Below are 6,393 nucleotides of genomic sequence, written 5' to 3' on the forward strand. Positions count from 1 at the left end.
GAGGGTCAGTGCTACACTAGTCTTCCTAATCCAGGTATAGAGGATTCCTAGGAAAATTCAATACAATTTGGGACAGATGGCTGTCACATGTAGAAACCCTAAGATATGATGTTTTATAACTGGTGTTTGATCCCATTAATGCATGACACTTATAGAATGCTTAGGTCCAGTGACTTGTTTAGCGGTGCAAATACTCCTATACTCTACTTACCCATGTTACTCCAAATGCCCTAAAGCCCAATGGAGAATATGGCCCTCCTGATCTTCCAGTGTAACGCTTACCTACTGCATATGATATTCTTACTTCAATTTCTAGCACTGTACCATAGTTTAAAAAAAAAATGCTTTTGTGTATGGCAATTTGCGTGTGAAGCTTTTTACAATATAAAACAAATGTACTGTGACAAACATTGTGTCTGTTTTATTGTCTATCAATAAACCAGTTGATTACTGCAAAAAATAAAATAAAAAAATCACACACAAAACCAAAAAAAGACCACGTGATGTTGTTATTCTATTTTTATTTACTTGTCCTTGCAGTGTCATTGCCTCTCTACATCATGGGAAATGTGATGTATGACCTTCAATTCTGATATGAAAGTGAACAGAAAGATAATACCTATGCTAACCAAAACAAAGGATTCACATGGATGCATTTTTCCAAACAATTTTCTTGTATCACTCTTAATATGTTCACATTATGTACTGTATGTACTAGGAGCATGTCCTATTAGCAACCCTGTTGATAGCAGAATAATTCAGGATCGCTAAAGAGAACGCTCATAGTCTTCTGTATGCATTGCTCCCTTGACAGCCAAAATTATGCAGAATCTTGCTTGTTAATCCTAATACATGGATTATATGATGAAATATGCTTTTGCTCAGTCAGATGCCAGAGTAGATGAACAATGGGATTGATGGGTAACATTTGGCAACAGCCAAAACGCTGATAAAAATTCAAAGTAACATTTTATGCTTAAGACCTCTTTCACACTGGGGTGCTTTTCAGGCGTTCTAGCGCTAAAAAAAAAGTCTGTAAAGCGCCTGAAAAGCACCTCTCAAGCCACCAGGGTTGCAAACCTCCCACGTAATTTTGTTACTGACAAAACATGTAAAATTTACTGGCAGAGCACATTTTTTACTGGCAACTTGAGAAATTACAGAACTCCAATTGAAAACTAACATAGTGAATAGTTGAACAGTATAAACATGATATGGAAACACTGACAATAACTATAACAAAGTAAGTTTGCTTGATTTACACTTAAAAAGTCAACACAGCATGAATTGATCAGCCCCTAATATTTGCTGGCAGTTGTAAAAAAAATCACAGATTTTTACAAACTATCAGTAACTAGCAACTTTACTGGCAGTTAGCAACCCTGCAAGCCACACCAGTGTGAAAGACCAAGTGCAGGACAGGAAAAAAGTCCTGCAAGCAGCATCTTTGTGGCGGTGGAGGAGCGGCGTATACACCGCTCCTCCACCGCCCCTGCCAATTGAAGTGAATGGGCAGCGCTGGCGAGGCGCCACAAAATTGTTGCTATTAACCCTTTCCTCTGCTGCTAGCGAGGGTTAAAAGCATCCCCGCTAGCGGCTGAAAAACGCTGCCATAACAGCAGTAAAGCGCAACTAAAACTAGCAGTGCTTTACCTCTAACAGACCTGCCAAGTGTTAAAGGGGTCTTATGGATTATATTTTCTATGTGCTAGTTTGTGTGTATAAGAGCCAAGAAAACAGTATTTCCGAAGGTACGCAGTGGCAGCCCCCTTATTTCTTTCATGACAGGTTAACCTTTTAAACAATAAGCTAGAATTGTATTCTTCAGGTGTCTAATATCATTCAAAGCTGAATTCCAGGCTAAAAATCCAATCAAAATACAAGATGCATGCATGCTTTTTCTCTTTCTTCCAAATCTGTGCAGTAATCCAGTGTGAAACTTTGCCTCTGTGCAGGAGCTTCCTGTAAAGACTGGGCGCTGCTCTCTTTGCCTGCACAAGGTGACTGGTCTTTTCTCCTGTAGTTTTTTGCAGGTAGCCTGTAGTGGGTGAACCTGCTGGGTCCCTCCAAAGCTCTGCAGCTCAATGATGTCACTTTTGTTACTTTTAGGCTCCACTCACACTTGTGTGACTTGTCATGAGACTTTGAATGCATAAAGTTGCATGAAAAGTCACAGCCCATGTATTTCAATGGAAGCCGTTCACATCTAAGCAACTTTAAAAAGCTTCCTGCACTACTTTGATGCAACACTTGAGGGCTGTTGACTGCAATGTAAACTCTCAAAAGTTGCATCCTGATGTTATCAATGTGACAGTTGTGCATACCTCCCAACTTTCTGAGATGGGAATGAGGGACACATATTAGCAAAAGTACATAGGACACATCCCATGCTACGTCCCACTAAAGGAGAACTGTACAAAATAAATTGTTTGTTTCAACCCACAAGTGCTTTTTTTACCACTACTAATTGTTGGCTTTTGTAATTTACAAATGCAGCAATCTAAAAAAATTGGGTGAAAGGTTTAGCACTGCAAAACACTTTTTGATAAATAAATAGTGCATTGTGTATACAACTATATAGATCAGACCAAAATGAAGGACTTTGTCCCAAATCAGGGACAGTCCCTCGAAATCAGGGAGAGTTGGGAGCTATGCGGTTGTGCCAAAGTTGCCTCCAAGTGGCATCCATTCAAAGTTGCATCAAAGTTGCAATGTAAAATCGCAATGAAAATCGCACAACTTTGGAGTTGCACAAGTGCGAATGGAGCCTTACAAGGCAATAACTGGGTTTGCAAAGGCTTTTGTTGCACACAAAGTGAATGCTGTGGTTATGGAAGAGTATATTTAAATATTCAAATTAGGGTAGACTTGAGATCCTTTTATAATATAATTTTGCATTTAACCTGAAAATTTGGATTTGCTTAATCTTCAATAAAAAAAGAAAAAGAAAAAAACAGAAAAAAAACAAAGTAAAGAAAATAAATTAAAAATGTAAATCTTGTTGACGAAAAAGGGATATGAAATTAAATTTTATCATAATGACCAAGCAGAATATTTCACTGACCTCATTCAAGCATTTATTTAAGCAAACTCCTCTAAGTTTCTAGATTCAAATCCAATTGCTACGTAGGAGGCAGAAACAGACTAAATTATACACTTGGGTTTAAAATCAATCATTTTCTTTGTTTTCATGTAAATCAAACAAGAGCACAGGTCATGTGACTCATAATACTGAATACCGTTGTGCTCTTTGCTTAAGTGTATTATTCCAGAAAGTTTCCATGTATATAGAAAAACATTTCCAGCTATATCCTATCATATCCAGAAAATTCATTATATTAAATCATTTGGAGTAGTTATATTAGAATGGTAGATGCCCATGATTGAGAAGAGACCTACTGATCCCCAATATTCCTTCCTCTCAGATTGGTGGAGCTGACAGCACTTTGTGCACTGATCTCTAAGTGCCTGCCATAGATTTATGCCTATTTGATGCATGTATGTACTTGAAAGACAATCCAAGTAGGTATACAAAAAGTAGGCAGTACAATATTTAAACCATTGTAACTGTGCTGGTTTGCCTCATTTGTGGATATCGGAGGCATTTACTGAGCCACTTGTAAAATAAATGTGGTTCATTGCCAGTCACAGAGACTAGAATGTGTGTGACCAAATGTACTGGTCGAAAGCAGGGCTCCACAAATGCTTCAGTTCATTGACTCCTTCCTGAATTTTCAGAATATTCATCAACCCTCTAAACTTTTGTTATATAGAATTTGATGGATATATTGAAGGTTTCATGGCTTCATTGGCCAAAGTATTTTCACATTATAAAAGAGGCTACAAATATTAATTTTAAGTATTCTTTTAAATACTGTCTGCACTTCCCCTTGGTATCGGCAGCTGCCATTTTGATTATTATAATGCTAAATTCTTAGTAAATGAACAGATATCAGTTCTTTAACACCACTCATATCCCAGATAGCAAGCAATTGTCCTGCAAGTTTGAAAATGCCTTGCTAAGCTTTTGCTAGACCTGCCAGACTTTACAAGGTTGTTGTACAAAAGTCCATATTGCATGACTCCAGATCAACTTTCTTTTCAAGCATTCTGCAAGTCTGCTGCAAGTTCTGGCTCAGTTATGTTGTACAATAGTCATCCCACCACAGGGGTCACTGTGGCTGAATTTTCATGATTCACAAAGCTCTTGCTGCAGACTCACCACTGGAACTTGCTCTTGCTAGAGACTTGCCACGCAAATTTGCTACAAAGTGTCAACTAGAACTGTGCTCTGCAAGTGAAATTGTGCAGCAAGTTAACACACTTACAACTCAACACTGCCACAAATTTGTGGCACGTTATCCTTGCTATCTGGGATTGCTATGGGTGTACTTGACTCTCCTACAGACTTGAAGTCCGGTGTATTCACCAGTTGCCTAACAGAGTTAGAGGTGGGGTAGTACGCTCAGTAAGGAAGTGAACATACAGTATGTTTCAGGAAAGGACTCATCTGCTGGTGGCACTGTGACTCCCACATCCATAGGATGCAGTTCCAGTGTCCACCAGTTTGTGTCTCCCAGCAGATGGACTATACAGGATTCAGGAAATCTGATCCGTTCCTGATCCTGTACCCTGACCAGAGACCTGCCCCCTGAAACCTGCTTCCTGTTCCCACAAACTGGCTTCCTGCTCCCAGTTCCTGGCTTCCTGTTCCCCTTGTCTCTTGCCCCTGTCCTGTTTTGCTCATGTGTGTTTCCCTCACGTGTATATAGTTAGTTAGGTTATTAGATGGAGTTTTGGCTGTGTTATGTTTACTTTGCTCATGTGTGTTCCCCTCACATGTATATAGTTAGTTAGGTTATTATATGGAGTTTTGGTTATGTTAGGTTTTCTTTCTACTTGCGTGTTTATAATTTACTGTTGTTGATATTGGAAGTGTGTCATTATCTTAATAAATATATTTTCACTTACTCATCTGGTCCTGATTCCTTTGGTGCAGCCAACTGATTTGATCATGCCTGCTGGATGTCTGCATGTGGAATCCCTAACAGTATGTATATTCTTCCCGGAAGGAGGAGGGTGGAAGTTCACAGACACACAACATAAAACAAACTGGTAAATGAGGCTTCAACAACAACACACAGCTCATAGAGGCATCTTAGGGCTGCTCACACTCATGGCTGACCATCCAACCCTGAGTAATATTGTCTCCCTGCTTTAGCACAAGGGACTGGCGTGGAGTTCTATAGAGACCTCAAGGTTTAACGACCCCCAACTTATTTTCCATTACTTATCAACTTTATATTGACCCTCAGACATTTACTGACTCCAAATTTGACCTCTGGAAATTTTATGGACCCTTGCAGTGGAGGCCCGTCCATAGGGGGCGCACGGGCAGATGTTTTGTTATTCAAGTTACTTCTGACTTCCCTGTTCCAGAGATCAGAGGGAAACCAGAAGTTATGTCGGCAGCTGCCTGTGTAATGAAGTATGATGGCTGCCAGTGCCCATCTGTTGTATTATATTTGTAAGGGGGGGGCGGAGTGAATAATATTATAATTCACGTGCATATCTCCCTTTTATGCTTCACACACTACTCAGACTCCCATAGATGGGAGGTCTCGGTGTATACAGTATTTGTGTTGACAGATCTGCTGATCATGATGATAAGGACCTAAGAACAAAGCTGGCAGCTTCTTGTAAAAAAAAAATACTGACAAACTCTGACTCATGCACTAGCTATTGTTCATATTCCTTCCTTTAGGTAATCGTATCTTACTTTCTTACCATGAAGCAATGGTAATGGCAGAGGTCAGCTGACACAGAAACCATTTAATCCCCTTTAACTTGTAACTAAGATAAAAAATGCAAATATTTTGCTAATAAAATAAAGTAAAACATGGATGACCAAAAGCATTGCGATAAAGCTAAAATAGAGCCATATTTAAAGTGGAACTCCAGCCCCCCCCCAAAAAAAATGATAAAAATGAATAGGCTATCAAAACTAAGCTTTTGCTGCATTATTCAGTTTCTATCTAGATTTCCCCTGCAGTACTTTTTTTTTCTGTACTTAGATGTCCTCATTCTGATGACCTGTATCCTTCAATCCTCTACCTCTGAGCCCAGGTTGTCCTGGACCAGCCACATCCTATGACTGAAAAGTAAGGGTACTTTCACACTGGGGCGCGGTAAAGCTTTAGCGGCGCTTTACTGTCATTTTGCCGTCATTTTAGGGGAGCTTTTTGGGCGCTAGCGGGGCATTTTTACCCCTGCTAGCAGCTGAAGAAAGGGTTAAAAACACCTGTGTATGATGGGCAGAGCTCTGTGTATAATGTACAGCCTGATATATGATGTAGAGCCCTATGTATAATGTACAGCCTGGTATAAGATGTA

The sequence above is a fragment of the Lithobates pipiens genome, unplaced genomic scaffold (assembly GCF_037356315.1).
Source record: "Lithobates pipiens isolate NorthernLeopardFrog02 unplaced genomic scaffold, aLitPip1_a1.2 Scaffold_16, whole genome shotgun sequence".
In the NCBI taxonomy this organism is placed as follows: domain Eukaryota; kingdom Metazoa; phylum Chordata; class Amphibia; order Anura; family Ranidae; genus Lithobates; species Lithobates pipiens.